Below are 18,859 nucleotides of genomic sequence, written 5' to 3'. Positions count from 1 at the left end.
GTGATTAAGTAAGAAACAATTAAAATCGCTCAAAAGAGGAAAGGCCGCTGGACCTGATGGGATACCAGTTCGATTTTACACAGAGTACGCCAAGGAACTTGCCCCCCTTCTTGCAGCGGTGTACCATAGGTCTCTAGAAGAGCGTAGCGTTCCAAAGGATTGGAAAAGGGCACAGGTCATCCACATTTTCAAGAAGGGACGTCGAACAGATGTGCAGAACTATAGACCTATATCTCTAACGTCGATCAGTTGTAGAATTTTGGAACACGTATTATGTTCGAGTATAATAACTTTTCTGGAGACTAGAAATCTACTCTGTAGGAATCAGCACGGGTTTCAAAAAAGACGTTCATGTGAAACCTAGCTCGCGCTATTCGTCCACGAGACTCAGAGGGCCATAGACATGTGTTCCCTGGTAGATGCCGTGTTTCTTGACTTCCGAAAGGCGTTCGATACAGTTCCCCACAGTCGTTTAATGAACAACGTAAGAGCATATGGACTACCAGACCAGTTGTGTGATTGGATTGAAGAGTTCCTAGATAACAGAACGCAGCATGTCATTCTCAATGGAGAGAAGTCTTCCAAAGTAAGAGTGATTTCAGGTGTGTCGCAGGGGAGTATCGTAGGACCGTTGCTATTCACAATATACATAAATGACCTTGAGGATGAAGTTCACGGAGGCTTTTCGTGGATGATGCTGTGGTATATCGAGAGGTTGTAACAATGGAAAATTGAACTGGAATGCAGGAGGATCTGCAGCGAATTGACGCATGGTGCAGGGAATCGCAATTGAATCTAAATGTAGACAAGTGTAATGTGCTGCGAATACATAGAAAGATAGATCCCTTATCATTTAGCTACAAAATAGCAGGTCAGCAACTGGAAGCAGTTAATTCCATAAATTATCTGGGAGTACGCATTAGGAGTGATTTAAAATGGAATGATCATATAAAGTTAATCGTTGGTAAATCAGATGCCAGACTGAGATTCATTGGAAGAATCCTAAGGAAATGCAATCCGAAAACAAAGGAAGTAGATTACAGTACGCTTGTTCGCCCACTGCTTGAATACTGCTCAGCAGTGTTGGATCCGTACCAGATAGGGTTGATTGAAGAAATAGAGAAGATCCAACGGAGAGCAGCACGCTTCGTTACAGGATCATTTAGTAATCACGAAAGCGTTACGGAGATGATAGATAAATTCCAGTGGAAGACTCTGCAGGAGAGACGCTCAGTAGCTCGGTACGGGCTTCTGTTGAAGTTTCGAGAACATACCTTCACCGAAGAGTCAGGCAGTATATTGCTCGCTCCTACGTATATCTTGTGAAGAGACCATGAGGATAAAATCAGAGAGATTAGAGCCCACAAAGAAGCATACCGACAATCCTTCTTTCCACGAACAATACGAGACTGGAATAGAAGGGAGAACCGATAGAGGTGCTCAAGGTACCCTCTGCCACACAACGTCAGGTGGCTTGCAGAGTATGGATGTAGATGTAGATGTAGGTATGATTAAATGATGATGGCGTCCTCTTGGGTAAAATATTCCAGAGGTAAAATAGTCCCCCATTCAGATCTCCGGACGGGGACTACTCAAGAGGATGTGGTTATCAGGAGAAAGAAAACTGGCATTCTATGGATCAGAGCATGGAATGTCAGATCCCTTAATCGGACAGGTAGGTTAGAAAATTTAAAAAGGGAAATGGATAGGTTAAAGTTAGATATAGTGGAAATTAGTGAAGTTCGGTGGTAGGAGGAACAAGACTTTTGGTCAGGTGAATACAGGGTTATAAACACAAAATCAAATAGGGGTAATGCAGGAGTAGGTTTAATAATGAATTTAAAAATGGGAGTGATGGTAAGCTACTACAAACAGCATAGTGAACACATTATTGTGGCCAAGATAGACATGAAGCCCACGCCTACTAGGCAGTACAAGTTTATATGCCAACTAGCTCTGCAGATGATGAAGAAATTGATGAAATGTATGATGAGATAAAAGAAATTATTCAGGTAGTGAAGGGAGACGAAAATTTAATAGTCATGGGTGCCTGGAATTCGACAGTAGGAAAAGGAAGAGAAGGAAACATAGTAGGTGAATATGAATTGGGGCTAAGAAATGAAAGAGGAAGCCGCCTGGTAGAATCTTGCACAGAGCATAACTTAATCATAGCTAACACTTGGTTCAAGAATCATGACAGAAGGTTGTATATATGGAAGAACCCTGGAGATACTAAAAGGTTTCAGATAGATTATATAATTGTAAGACAGAGATTTAGGAACCAGATTTTAAATTGTAAGACATTTCCAGGGGCAGGTGTGGACTCTGACCACAATCTATTGGTTATGAACTGTAGATTAAAACTGAAGAAACTGCAAAAAGATGGGAATTTAAGGAGATGGGCTCTGGATAAACTGACTGAACCAGAGGTTGTACAGAGTTTCAGGGAGAGCATAAGGGAACAATTGACAGGAATGGGGGAAATAAATACAGTAGAAGAAGAATGGGTAGCTTTGAGAAATGAAATAGTGAAGGCAGCAGAGGATCAAGTAGGTAAAAAGACGAGGGCTAGTAGAAATCCTTGGGTAACAGAAGAGATACTGAATTTAATTGATGAAAGGAGAAAATACAAAGATGCAGTAAGTGAAGCAGGCAAAAAGGAATACAAACGTCTCAAAAATGAGATCGACAGGAAGTGCAAAATGGCTAAGCAGGGATGGCTAGAGGGCACATGTAAGGATGTAGAGGCTTATCTCACGAGGGGTAAGATAGATACTGCCTACAGGAAAATTAAAAGAGACCTTTGGAGAAAAGAGAACCACTTGCATGAATATCAAGAGCTCAGATGGAAACCCAGTTCTAAGCAAAGAAGGGAAAGCAGAAAGGTGGAAGGAGTATGTAGAGGGTCTATACAGGGGCGATGTTTTTGAGGACAATATTATGGAAATGGAATAGGAGGTAGATGAAGATGAAATGGGAGATATGATACTGCGTGAAGAGTTTGACAGAGCACTGAAAGACCTAAGTCAAAACAAGGCCCCGGTAGTAGACAACATTCCATTAGAACTACTGACAGCCTTGGGAGAGCCAGGCCTAACAAAACTCTACCATCTGGTGAGCAAGATGTATGAGGCAGATGAAATTCCCTCAGACTTCAAGAAGAATATCGTAATTCCAATCCCAAAGAAAGCAGGTATTGACAGATGTGAAAATTACCGAACTATCAGTTTAATAAGTCACAGCTGCAAAATACTAACGCAAATTCTTTACAGACGAATGGAAAAACTGGTAGAAGCTGGCCTTGGGGAAGATCAGTTTGGATTCCGTAGAAATGTTGGAGCACGTGAGGCAATACTGACCCTACGACTTACCTTAGAAGAAAGATTAAGGAAAGGCAAACCTACGTTTCTAGCATTTGTAGACTTAGAGAAAGCTTTTGACAATGTTGACTGGAATACTCTCTTTCAAACTCTGAAGTGCAGGGGTAAAATACAGGGAGCGAAAGCCTATTTATAATTTGTACAGAAACCAGATGGCAGTTATAAGAGTTGAGGGATATGAAAGGGAAGCAGTAGTTGGGAAGGGAGTGAGACAGGGTTGTAGCCTCTCCCCAATGCTACTCAATCTGTATAGTGAGCAAGCAGTAAAGAAAACAAAAGAAATATTCAGAGTAGGTATTAAAATCCATGGAGAAGATATAAAAACTTTGAGGTTTGCCGATGACATTGTAATTCTGTCAGAGACAGCAAAGGACTTGGAAGATCAGTTGAATGGAATGGACCGTGTCTTGAAAGGAGGGTATAAGATGAACATCAACAAAAGCAAAACGAGGATAATGGAATGTAATCGAATTAATTCGGGTGATGCTCAGGGAATTAGATCAGGAAATAAGACACTTGAAGTAGTAAAGGAATTTTGCTATTTGGGGAGTAAAATAACTGAAGATGGCCAAAGTAGAGAGGATATAAAATGTAGAGTGGCAATGGCAAGGAAAGCATTTGTGAAGAAGAGAAATTTGTTAACATCAAGTATTGATTTAAGTGTCAGGAAGTCGTTTCTGAAAGTATTTGTATGGAGTGTAGCCATGTATGGAAGTGAAACATGGACGACAAATAGTTTAGACAAGAAGAGAATAGCAGCTTTCGAAATGTGGTGCTACAGAAGAATGCTGAAGATTAGATGGGTAGATCACATAACTAATGAGGAGGTATTGAATAGAATTGGGGAGAAGAGGAGTTTGTGGCACAACTTGACTAGAAGAAGGGATCGGTTGGTAGGACATGTTCTGAGGCATCAAGGGATCAAAATTTGGTACTGGAGGGCAGCGTGGAGGGTAAAAATCGTAGAGGGAGACCAAGAGATGAATACACTAAGCAGATTCAGAAGGATGTAGGCTGCAGTAGGTACTGGGAGATGAAGAAGCTTGCACAGGATAGAGTAGCATGGAGAGCTACATCAAACCAGTCTCAGGACTGAAGACCACAACAAACAACATACAGCATCATACACATATTGATGAGGCTAATGTCAAGGCAGAATTTAACGAGAAGTCAGTACCACTTCTTGAAGTGGATCCTGGTTCTACACAGACCTCTCAGTTTAACAAAAAGATTGACACCTCCCATCCGTTTGTTGTAGAGTTGTATTAAGGTCGATTGACCCACGGGTACATGCTTTTTTTCTGCTTTACTCCATCTCTCGCAGGTCTCCTTGGCAAGACAATCACTGATTTACAGATATGTTGCTAATGTCACTTGGCAGTTGTCATACCACCTTAGCAGCATTAGTCGTTCATCTTGAAGGACGTGAGAAGATCCACGCGGTTCCCTTTTTAAGTCTTTCAGTGGTGCTTTCTCAATCCTGTCTCTCCAGATAGTGCCAATGAAGTGTAGTTCATGCCTGCTTAGTGTTTCCAAGAGTGGCAGAGAGTTGAAATAGTTGGCAACAAAGACAACATAATTAGGAGGAAAAAAAACCTACCCAAATTTTTTTCTGTTATTGAAGTTCCCAATATATTTCCTTCTTCGTCATCACCAGCACCAGAATAAGGACTGAATTTCACAACACAGCCATCAGATATTGCAAGGCACCATAACTTGTAACCACAACAAATATGTTTTCCTCTTATGAATTGTTTCATCCTGTTATGTCCATAGTAGGGTTCCATGGCTTCATCTAAAGGGAATGAATGTCTTAGCAACCGAACAAGTTGCAGAAACATAATGTCGATGTGTTTCAAAAGCAGATAAATTTTGTAAGTTTTATTACTTGGATCTATAGTTGTGTTATCACTGAAATATGAAAACAATGAATTTGTTCAAACCTGTTTCTGTTGAGTTAATTACTAGGTAATTGTAAATATCTGTTCTTCTCTCCCAATACATTCTTCTAAATGGCACAAAGGGACTGGACTGTAACCATAAAGAATAAGAATTCCAAAATATTTGTACAACTCATCAGCCGAAAGTTGAAATTTTAATATCCTCTCTGAGCAGCAATTTCACTGTCTCTTTACAAGTTTACTCCACAAATTCTTCCTTGAAAACGTACTTGAATATATCTACAGGCATTTTATGAGACACTGAAATCTACTTGACTGCCAACAGTCACGGTTTTCAGTTCCTTTAATATGCACTTCCTTGGTATTGTTTTATATTTCTTTGGTAGTTCTCGTGTGTTCTTAGCTGCACTGTTGCATTCTCTCACAGGCTGAACAATAACATCATTTCTGTTTCCTTCTGAAGTGGCTTGTACTTCTGTTGGTTGCAAAAGAACTCCTTTACCAGTGTCACAGAAACTAACAAGCCTTTCATACAAGGCACATCATCACGTGGTGGAAGGAGGACTAAATCCATCTCATCAGCTCGTTCTATTTCACTGCAGATACTATCTTCATCACTAAGATTCTTCATCACTGAAATTCTCAAGCACTTTTAGAATCTCTTCTGCACCATGGGGATTGTCAGGATTATAATAGTATTTGTCTGACCTGCCAATAAGCTATACTACATCAGAATCTAACAGAATGACCTCAGGAAACAACTGCATCTATTATTTTACTCTAAAAATAAAAAATAAATGTTTCCTGAATTATGTTTAAATGTAGTGGTAGTTTCCCATTGTATGACACATCATACGATAAAGTATTACCCTATTACATAGATAAAGATTTAAAACCAGAAATAAAGTAATGCTTAATTGTTATTCTGATCTAATACTAGAGCCATGAGCCAGACATTTATACCAATACCAGCAGTTTCAGTATAGGACAAAATTCTTACCTGTCAAACATTATCTTGCTGGTTCAGAGTGGCACTAAGAGGAAATGGCGAACTGTGCAGTAATGGTACTTTTGTGTCACTAAGAACTACCATTGTGGAGAGGCATTCACTGACAGTACGCACAAATACACTATTCCATCTAGTGGTAACAATGCAAAATAAAAGCATATGGGCTACCTATGATATAACAAACTGTCGGCATTAATGGGTCGAAAGATTACTTACCGAATTCAGTACATAAATTAGGAATGAAAGGAAATTTAAGAATATTGTATGCATATATCCACCACACTTAAGAACAAACAGAAATGGTGTGATCAATATGTGCAAAATGTTCCATTTAAAACTGGTGTCCATCCATTTTTGCAAACTGCAAAGAAATGCCAAAACTTTTCATCCCCATATCTAGAAGAATTTCAACTGCAGCAGACAGCTATATCCAAAAGGAATATCAAGGAATTATGGATGTTAAAAGCGATAATAAATGGGGGAATTTGATACACATTGTAATCTCTTTGAGGTTGAAATATGAGCTATCCCATCTAAGAGAAAAACAAAAACCCAGAAAGTGGCCAGGTGTAACTCTAGTACAGCCACTATTACAAAAGAAAAGACGAAAAAATTATAGAACGTGAGACAGCTGAAAAAGGTGACTGGTATGAACTCCAGGTACAAATTACTAGAGCAGCAAAGAAAACATTAGGATTGGTCAAGAATATATATATATATTAAAAAAAAAAAGGACATGGTGGAATGATGAGTGCGGAGAAGCACTAGAACAAGTATTTCAAAAATGAAGAAAAGGAGATGTTCAGAAAAGAACACCTGAAACAATTAAGATCTCAAAGAAAAGAAACATAAAAAAATATTCTGGAAACTCAAAAGAAGCTTTGATAATCTCAGCTTATAGAAATACATGAAAATTTCATCAAAAATAAAACTTTTGAACACACATTCAAAGTGTATCAATCCCCAAGTATTTGTTTAAAAGCTGAAAATGGCATATTGGGATTAAATAATACAGAAAGTTTTGAAATATTACTAAAAATTTTTGTCAGGCTGTTACACCACTTACCTCAAATAGTTAAGTTAGAATTTCCAGGAATACCAAAAAAATCTTGAGAAAGATTTCCCAATGACAGAGTTAGAAATTCATGAATGCATCAAAACACTCAAAAACAAAGCAGGTGAGAAGGTGACATTTCAGCAGAATTATTGAAATTGGAAGACCCAAAGATTATTAGTCGTCTACATTTGCTTTTTGAAAACATTTGGAGAATAGGAGAGTTGGAAACAGCTTTAATCCACAAGCTACATAAAAAGGCAGAGAAACAAAATATCAAAAATTACAGAGGAGTATCACTTCTGCCAGTGGCATACAACATATTGCAAACATTCTCCTGGAAAGAGTTGAAGAAACTTTAACAGACAACTGGGAGCGTATCAGTGTGGATACTGCACAGAACAGATTTTTAGCTGAAAAGCAATAATTTGCCACACAGTGTTCACCAATAAATTTATAATAGTATCATTTACTGATTTTAAGGAAGCAGTTGAATTGGTAGACAGACAAATATCAGGGTGTATATGCGGACAAGGAAAAAAAATTCCCAGATTTTTCCCAGATTTCCCAGTTAAAAATACACTTTCCCTGGTGAAAACACTTTTTCCATGTTAAGTAACAGTATATTTTTCCTTGGAATTGCAAAACTTATCAATCCTTTGAATGGTTATGGTTTTATACATGGGTGTACAATTTCCCGGCACTTTAGAAAACGAAACTCAGGGGGGGGAAAACACCTTTTGGAAATATCTTTGATGTGCAGCAACATGTACGCTGCATATTTTTGTATTACGAAAGTATACATTGGAATTCCACCATACACCGCATGTTACTTTCAGAATCATTGAAATCGAGATTGCGATGCGCTTTTGTAAGTGTCATAGCTCATGTCACGTGGTCTCACCAGCCGATCACAGCAAATATTCAGAGCACTTGACCAGCCAAAAGCTACATCACTGTTAAGTAGCACGAACACACAAACAGGGAAAGTTAATAGTTTAAATTAATATACATAGTGTTGCTACAAGAAACGTAAAGCTTTCACATATAACATAGGTCTCTAAGGTTAATAAGCTGCAAGAGAAGCTAAGCTTTCGCATATAATGTTGATCTTTTTTGCACGTGTTACACTTCAAGATATACACACAAATGAGCCAGTAAAATTTTTAACAATGACATAAATGTCTGATCTTCAGGGTTCGAAATTATTCTAAAATGGCTTGTCATCAAAGAGTTGATTTCTAAATGAGAGTCAAATGCTCTGTGATTTAAGAAATTCATGGGACATTCTCGCACGTAGTTCAACTTAAGTAAAAGGATATTTACTTTGAAAGTAACGCTTTTCAAACCACCATTCGCAATATTTTCCCGCGACCTGTTAGAAATAGGTTCGTTTCAGCAGTTGCCAGAGAGCGCAGATAACAGGCGACACGGCACTTGTGCAGCTACCATGATGCAGGGAGCCAGTATGTACGTACGTTAAGACATTGAAAGATCATAAATTATGCCATAAAAGAAATAATACATCAGAGGATACTCCAAGAGCATCGTAATTTCATGAACCATACTAAAATGTGCACATTTAAAGTGCATACTTAAAGTGCACATTCGTATGTCTAGATTCCCAATGAAGTAGACCTTGACCTGATATTAAGCTTTCCAGTGTGGTTTTCAGGATGAAAATTTTCTTGGAGCACCAGTACTGTATTATATCATGTTTGGTTCATTATTATAGCATAACGCCATACATGCTAGAAGATGAAAACGTGCACTTGAAATGCAGCTAACAGCTGAAGACAGCTAGTACTGTGGAATTAAACATTTCGTTGCAAATACATTGGCTGCCTCTGCTGGAAAGGTTCATAAAAGTCAAATTTCTTTAACAAACAGACTAAAATAACTTCATTGTTCTGCAAGGTGATTAATGCTTGACTGTCAGAAAGGTGGAAATAAAATAAAATCTAAAACTAATAACATATTTTAGGCTTCCATAATTATGTGAATGTATTTTAATTCACTTGATAGCTCCCAGCCCTTTTGTTTTCATTTGACATGAGAGTAAACGAAGGGGAAACAGCAAAATCACTAAACGTAAACACGGGTCATGTGGAGACTACCCACTATAACTCAAGACTGCACTGTGCATCAGCCCCAGATCTGCGATATTTGATAACCAGGTCAATACTAAAAAAATTGAACTTTCAAAAATATGTTCATCTTGTAGCGCACATCTTTCTGGAAAGTCTGAAACATAAAACATATGTGATCGAGGAAATTTAAGACATGTTATTTGGTCTTAAGTGTGCCAAGATGCAGTGCCACGCCTCTTCATACAGCATTCTTCTATCACACGTCACTGTATTTCGCTCTGTGGAACTGAAATGTGTATGTTTTGTAATGGATGCCATCAAGCTGTATTCAGGACAGTGGAAATTGAAATGTCCTGTGGTGCCTCTCCTGCTCCCAGTCGGCCGGTTTGACAGCCTGACCAACCCCCCCCCCCCCCTCCCACCCCCAACCCCCCTTTAAAAAAAAAATCGCTCAGTTAACAGCGGATGAGATTATTTATAATCAGGAGAACAAAAACTTTTCAGAAAATTTGCACTCTATATTACCTATTAGCTAATACCTTGCTGTTTTGCGTGACATAAAATACATAAAACCAATAAAGACAAGAGACAAGCAAGAAAGTACACATTTCTTCAATCCTTAGCTCCTAGCATTTTCTCTTTAATCTCGCTACAGCTTTACATGGCATGCTTTCCTTTCTGCGAAAGAATCTATTACCTCATCAAAGTTTGTCAACCGTTTTGCTATATGAAAAATCGAAATGTCATTATCTAATACTGAAAAAGCTGTTAGTACAAATAATACCCAAGACTGTTGTGGTTTCTCGATGTGATTAAGTCTATTTTGTCACAGTCTGCTAGATAAAACATAACAGGCCTTTCTAATATTACAGCAATTTTGTAACACACACCAAATAAACGAGACTGTTTTGGCACAAATGGTCATTTTTATAACACGACAGAATATAATTCACGAATATCAAATGCCTGTTAGGCCTACTACAAGCAAAAAGCTTTATATTAGGAAATAGTTTCACATTTCATTCATGATGATGATGATGATGATGATGATGATGATGTTTGGTTTGTGGGGCGCTCAACTGCGTGGTTATCAGCGCCCGTACAATTTCCCAACCTTAGCTCAGTCCAATTTCGCCACTTTCCTGGATGATGATGAAATGATGAGGACAACACAAACACCCAGTCATCTCGAGGCAGGTGAAAATCCCTGACCCCGCCGGGAATCGAACCCGGGACCCCGTGCTTGGGAAGCGAGAACGCTACCGCGAGACCACGAGCGACGGACATATTTCATTCATACACACCAGTTTCTCAAGCATGAGATTGAAAAGTAGTATTATGAAATTTTTATATAAATTTGGAATCATCTAATTCTTCCATAATTTGTGTGACGTCTCCGTTTCTTCTCCTTCCTCGTTCTAACAAACAATCTTCCTGCCACTGTCAAAATTTGTTCGCCGATTAACTTCACTGAATCACAGGTTTAGTTATCCCGCTATTATTCTCCGGTTAGGCATTGTTACATGTTCATACAACATGTTTTCCGCCTTACTTCCAGAATAGAACTTAAGCAGCTGCTAGCCGGGGACTGTACAACTGGTCTTTACTAGAGTAGGAATCTAGCCAAAAAAATTTCTGTCAAAATTTGATTTTCTTGGATACACTGAGAGGATAATACGTAATATTTGTCATCTGTTCTTCCTGTTAGTCATTTATTTCCATTCTGGCAGTCTGAATCTACAGATTTCGCTTGTAATTGTAATAACGCTGATCATTCACGAACTCAATCAACCACATAATCAGACAGCGATTGGCATTATTCATCCGTTCGGCTTTACTCTGCTCAGCTCATATAACCCCGTTCCCTTTTGTCTGCGGAAAGTTTATTTCTAGATGCGACAAGGATTCTCCTGACAGAAACATCACGTACACTACACACGCATTCAAAAATCAACTTATGATTCATTCAGAAATCAACTTAAAATTTGTTCAAAAATGTTCAAAAACCAACATGGATGCTTTTCAAAACCATATGAATAATCGATAGACCAACGTTTGCTGGACGCTTGGCTCTTTGGGAAACAAGTTTTTTTTTTCCTCAAGAATATGAATTTAACACCCCCTTTTCCAATAGCATCTATATGCTCGCTGCAACTGCTTGCACCACCAACAGCCACATTCCTGTAGCCAGAAACAGGAGAATCTACAACTCAAACGAGACTCAACTGTGCGTGCGCATGAACCCATTCTTAACTGCTAAAACGAATCTAATGTAAACAGTTGTGACTTCACGCTCATCGGACACACTTTGCTGTTGGCAGATGCTTGCATGAGCACTGTGTGTCGTTGTTACATATGGCGCATTTCCTTTGCAATTTAAGTAATTTTCGTTTTTTTCTCTCGCTTATGTTTTGTTGTTGAAGTATTATTCTGCAGTAGTGGGATACAGTAATATCCTTTGTTAGAGTATCGGTTCTTACCAGTCAAAATTACAAAAATTTAACAGAAAACTAAAACAATCTAAAATTCCCAGAATTCTAAAAAATTCCTGGGTTTTTCCTGGTTTTCTCCCGGATGAAAAAATTCCCGGATCTCCCGGCTGTCCCAGGTCGTATACACCCTGAATATTAGATAAAGTCCTTGGAGACTTTATCTCAGCCATGTGAAATAAAACCAGATTTTTTGCAATGTTTTCAAAAGAATTGTACGAATCTGGAATTTTGAACTAAAAAAAAAAAAAAAAACACAAAATTGAACCAACAATTCTTTCTGCTTATAAAGACAAATGAGATTAAGGAAAACTGCCTGGCTTTTGCAGACATTTTCATAATACTTTCAGAAAATCTAACAGAGCCAGTTACATTTTCTGGAAAAAAATAATGCATAGTAGTGAGCTCAAAATCTAAGCTGCAAAAAATGACAAATATCAAATATGCACCAAAACACATAGAAACACAAACAAGTAAAATAGAGTGAGACTATAAATTTAAATATTTTGGAGAAGCTTTACAGCAGAATGGAGTAGGTAACTTTGCAATAGAGACGTAAGAGTTATAACATTTTGCAAAAAAAACATCTACAATAAAAAATAATCTCTAAAAAAAGAAAACTAAAATAATCTACCACAGTTACCACTATGGTAAGAATAGAATGTTTATACACATATGAAAACCTATGATGAATTTCATGCTGAGCAGAACAGAGCCAACTGAAAGAAGGTTTATTAGAAAAATAGTTGATGAATTACAAATTAAAGATGGTTGGGAAATTAGAAACAACAGGGAGCTCAATGAAAATATCAAGAAAGTATCAGAGGTGACGGCAAAGTGAAGATTAATCTCCTTTGGGCAGTTCTACCTAAAGAATGAGAACACACTAATGAAACAAATATTCCCACTATTTTGTAAAAAAATCAACAATACCATGAAATATAGAAATAACAAAATAACTACAAAGAAATGCTGTCAAGGAACCAGGAACAAGAGACAAAAACATTTTTCAGAATAAAATATTAAATTTAGAAGTCTTTCAAGGCAGAAAAAAAGGAAAAAAAAAAACAAGAAATCAGGAGCAAAACGGACAGAAGAAAGGAATAGATGACAAGATAGAGCACAGGAAAAATAGAAAACAGCAAAGAAAGAAGAGGTAATGAAGTTGTTAGCTGACCCTAGTTGACCTGCTGGACAGCCACAGCTCAGATTGCTAAAGAACATACTTCTGGGTCACCTAGAGGTGCACCAGCCCCAGATCAGATCCACCTCAGTGATTATTGGCGATGGACAGGATGCCAGCCAACCTGGTTGCAATCCTTAGCCAGTTTCGCACATCTGAGTAAGAAAATACCAGGCTGGTATCCACGTCCTGCTTTTATATACACATTATTCAGACACTTAGAAAATGTTATGCCACTTGAACTTGAGATATACATTAGATGACACAGACAAGGTAGTGGTACTGTAGATGACAGCTCTGTTGAAATGCTGTGCATTTGCATTTCCAAGCATATATTACAGATCATGGCAATTTAATCTGTTGCATGCTTCCTTTGTGGTGTTACAATTTACTTTACAGCAGTGAAAATAATTGTTGTCATAATTATATGGTACCTAATAATACATTTCTTCACTTACTTAATTTTATTTTTTACCTATTTTAATGCAAAAGAATTTTGTAGTGTAGTGCTTAAGCAAGTTTAAATTTTTCTTCTTCCTTACTTAAAAGAACATCCCTTCCCTTATTTGCTACTGCTGGTTACAGAAAAAACTCAAAGTGTCTTATTTTGAACTCAAAATGTTTCTGGATCAAATCCAATGACAAGCAACTACTCAAATTTCCAGGGAAGTGGACTTTGACCATAATTTATTGGTTGTGAAATGCATGTTAAAATTGCAGAAAGGTATGAAATTAAGGAGATGGGGCCCAGTTGAAAGAATCAAGAGGTTATTGAGATTTTCAAAGGGAGCAATTTGGCAACATCTGATTGAAATAGAGGAAAGGAATACATCAGAAGGTGAATGGACAGCTTTTGAGAGGTGAGATATTGAGGTTGGCAGAGGATCAAATAGGCAAAGAAACAAGGTCCAGTAGTAATTCTTAAATAACAGAGGAGATACTGATTTAATTGGTAAAAGGAGCAAATATAAAAATGCAACAATTGAAGTGGGCAAAGAAGAATATAGATGTCTGAAAAATGATATTGACAGGAAGTGCAAAATAGCAACACAAATATGGGTAGAGGGCAAAAGCAGGGCTGTACAAAGAAGCACTAATATTGCAAAGATAAATTAAAGAAATCTTTGGAGAAAGGAGAAGCACCTGTATGACTGTCAAGAGATCAGATGGCATGCCTATACAAAGCATAGAAGGAAAAGTTAAAAACCAGCAGGAATGTCTACAATGTGTCTGACTATTACAGGCAGAAGTGAAAAGGAACAAGTAGAGGACAATCAAACCAAGCGAACAGTCTTAATAAACAATGTATTATCACTGAGTACATAAACACCTTGTAAAAGTTCCCAAGGATGCAGACTGCAGATATGCACATGGGAACAAACACATTATAACAAGTGTCCCACTTTATGAAGTATAACATGAGATTTTCCAGAATGACATGTTCCACTGCTATCCTCTTAGGCTGATGAAAGATGGTCATGAAAGTAGAAAACATAATTTAGGTAGTTTGTAGGTAGCAAACACGCAACTGTATGCACTTTATGTTGATACAAGCAGAAAAATTAAATGAAGTGTGGACACAGGACATCGGCAAAGTGTTATGATGATAGAACATCTCCAGCTGCTGTGAAGGGATTGCTTATGCTTTGGCATCACAGCTTGGTGATATTTTGGATGGCAGAGACAAAGGGCTGCTGTCTACAGTGTCAACACCCAAGAAAACAATTGAAATGATTTAAGTCTGATATGTAACATGACTCGATGTACTCTTGACATGAAGTCATAAGATTCACTTCCAATCTGTTGCTCGAGTTAATGAAATATGTGTTCACCCAACTGTGTCATAGTTTTATTTGAGCAACAAAACACAGAAGAGTTCTTTCAAAAGTAGTTACATCATTTCGTAGTGAGTTGACATAGTTGTGAGCTCTCTTACAGCTCTTGAGCCTCCGCAGGTGGCGAAGAAGTCTGCATGGTATAATTTAATAGAACTGAGTAGCAGGTCCATGGCTTCAAGAAAATACAACAAGGTAAACATCAAGACTTTTTACTATGTACAGCATTGGGGTGACAGATCAACTAGAAGTGAGAACATAGTTATAATCCATAACAATGGAATCCCACTCCGTCCCACTTCAATGACCACCAATCGTGAAGGCAGGCTTCAACACATCTCCTCATTGAGCCTGTACATGTTCATACATCCTAAGTATGTTTCAAAGGCACTGACAGCCATCCACAATGCATTCCCACAGTTCACCAATTCTGTCAACAGGACTGGAATACATCTAAGATTTTGCATATTCCCACACAAAAAAAAAAAAAAAAAAATCCAAGTGACTTAAGTAAGAGAGCTATGGCACTGGCAAACCAAGAATGATAATAAAACACAAGGCAGTTTATCACTTTGTAATTTACTCCTCACTTGCTGTGTTTTGACAGAAACATAGCCTTGAACATCAACAGCCTTGTAACACTGGTACAACTGCACTGGTGTATCAGGTTTCCCAAACAATGTTCATCACAATTATATGTTTTTTTTTCATGGTCCTCTACTTGCACCTTTAATTTATGCTTACAATAGTCAAACACCCAGCAGAAGAGCTACACAACAGAAATTAATGTCAAGAGAAAGATATTAGTTTTATGTTCCACTGATAATTTGCACTGTAAATCATGATGTGGAATGAGTCATTTTACATTCAGATCACAAATTAATTTGTAGATATGGCTGCATGTGACGACTTACAAGAGTTAATATGTACATGTGAGAGAAATTTTTGTCCACCACCTTCCATACACTACAGCAACAGAATTTCTTCTATGAAATATCAGTTATCAAGGAGATGTTTTCAATTTGTTTTCAAATTTTACTTTGCTTTCTGTCAGACATTTTACATTACTGAGTAAATGATCAAAAATTTTGGTTGCCACATTGTGCACCCGTTTTTGGGCTACTCACAACCTTATTGTGGTGTAATTAATGTCATTTTTTCCTTGTAGTATTGTAATTGTGAATGTCATTCATCCTTTCAAACTGCAGTGATTCATTTAAACAAATTTTATGATAGCATAAGTGTATTGTGAAGCAGTAGTCAAAATGCCTTACTCCTTAAACAGATGTCTACAAGAGAATCATGTGTGACCATTATGTAATATTCCTACAGCACATTTTTGAGCTTAAAGAAGAGTTATCTAAGAACATTATTCCAAAAAACACTACTAAATGAAAATATGCAAAATACGCCAACTTGCTGATTTCTCTCTCCAAGTCCAAATGTGACTAAATTGTGTTTGTATTAAAGAGTATCTTATTGTTCTTTTTTCAGTTTAAATTTTTACCAGTATTAACAACTAAAAATTTTGATGTTTCCATCCTATTTATTACTTCCTCACCAAAATTGGGAAAGGGAATTAAAGTTCAGTGAGAGAAAAACAATGTTTAGCAATGACATTGGAACTCTATCAGGTACGACAAATGATATGGAAGAGCACTTCACTTCAATTAAATGGGTAGTGTCTTGCGCTTTTGAAATGTAGGGCTACAGAACAATGCTGGAGATTAGACGGGAGATCAGTCAACTAATAATGAGACATTAAACCGAACAGGAAGAAATTTATGGTACAGCTTGACTAAAAAGTAGGATCAATTGATGGAACACTTTCTGAGGCATCAAGGAACTCACAGTTTGGCAATGAAGGAAGTGTATGGGGTCGTATGTTTGTAGGAGGAGGTCAAGACTTGAATACAATGAACAGGATCAAATGATTGCACGTTGGTACGAAGAGATGAAGAGGCTGGCAGAAGACTACTGCGGAGAGCTGCATCAAACCAGGACGCGTGCATTCAGCATTTTCTGAACAATTTTGTGGGGACTGTGATTATCATGTCAGACATAATTTCTGCTTTGTTTGCACACCTGAAGTCAAGGTTTTTCTGTCTAATACTTTTCTGTTGCTCTGTAACTTTTTTTTTTTTTTTTTTTTTTTTTTTTTTTTTTTTTTTTTTTTTTTGGTTGCTCTGGAACATCGGAGGTCACTATTTTCTCTGTCTGAAACATCGGGAGTCACTTTCTACATGTTCTCCTGTCTCCCTCACTCACCTTCCCATGGGAGCCATTTTGTAACCAAATTCCCTAGTTTGTGTTCAGATCCCATATTTAAAATACACAACACACAGACAATTTATCAATATGTTTATTCTGCTTTTATAACATGAATGTGATTTTAGCATTTTCCACATTATTTATGTTAACATCAATTAAAAATCAGCTCTATAGTAAGTATGTGGTTTTCTTGTTACAGTTCTATAATTCTGTACTTGCATCTATTCTATCAGATTACAGGTACACCTGGAAATTTTAGTATAATAAAGTCGTTCTCGATTGGTGGCTATTATAAGGAAAAAAAACTTCAAGAAAGAATTTAAAATAAATATATTTCACTGCAATAAAAATGTACACTGAATACTTTGTACAAAATAACATAACTTTATTTAAAAAGTACAGAGTATATGACTAGGAATTTGTATCATTGCTGACTGAGAATATGCACATACTGTGGAGTCTTCACATTTATTCTTTGGTCATCTGCCTTTCACAGCTCCTTTTTTTAAAAATTAGTTTATGACATAGGTATTATGGTATTTGATGAAAATAATTAAGCATTGCAAATAGTTACATGTATCCAGAAGAGCTTGTACAGTCAATTATCTTCATCACAATTTGCTATACACATGACACTCAATTTAGAATATGCATTACAGAGAAATGATTTTTCAACCAATTAATACTGTTAGCCGTATCATCATTTGTACGAGGTGACAAATTCAAACATTATGTTCCAACAGTACTTAAAGGTTTTACATAAAAATTTATAGAGTGCCACTGTCTGTGACATGATGATATTAACATGTTAACATTGTCTCTAAAGATTATATCAGATGTTTGAGCATTAAAAGAAAATATTAATCATGAATAACAGAAGCTTACCAAAATTGTAGGTAGACATATTACCAGTAACAAGTAATTACAAAGTTAAAACAGCAGAAGGAAGAAGTGAGGAACACCTAGAACTGCCCCACTGACGAAGATTGCAATACAGTCCCAACTTTTGATCATCACATAATTGTTAAAGTGGCATACATAAATGAGTAAACACAGAATTGACAAAACAGTTGAAGCTACTCAACAGACGATTGTGTATTGAATATGACATGGCTGTCATTAAAATCTGTATTAAGTAAGTGGAAGAAATGGTTATCTTCCAACATCAGTTTATTGTAGGCAACTGGTGCAGTTAAGTGTCAGGCAACCAGATTCATGCACAAGTCATTCTAATCTGTAATAAGGGTTGAAAGACATGCAATACTGCCTGCCAAACACACTTATGTAAATTGGTTTTAGAATTATGGAATACATTTTGTGCCCACATTTGATGACTTTTAGAGACTGAACAGCTACTCTGCTCGAATCAAGACTGATTCTTCAAGAACAAATCATGTGAAAAATAGCTTATTTCGTTTGTGCATGGTATGCAGAAGACAGAGCTTGAGTTGATGCCATGCTTCATATTCAATATAGTCTCAGATCATTATCTGCTACACAAAGGACATCCTTCCTGAAGATGCAGGGTTGCAATCGAACTGAGAGATTCCCAGCAAATGGAACTCAGTAATACTTGGTACTGAGGTAATGTCAGAGGAGAAATGGACATCTTTTATACCTCATGATAATCGCATTAGGCTGTTAGTA

The sequence above is a fragment of the Schistocerca cancellata genome, chromosome 9, assembly GCF_023864275.1.
Source record: "Schistocerca cancellata isolate TAMUIC-IGC-003103 chromosome 9, iqSchCanc2.1, whole genome shotgun sequence".
NCBI classification, from domain to species: domain Eukaryota; kingdom Metazoa; phylum Arthropoda; class Insecta; order Orthoptera; family Acrididae; genus Schistocerca; species Schistocerca cancellata.
Note: the sequence above shows the minus strand (reverse complement) of the source record.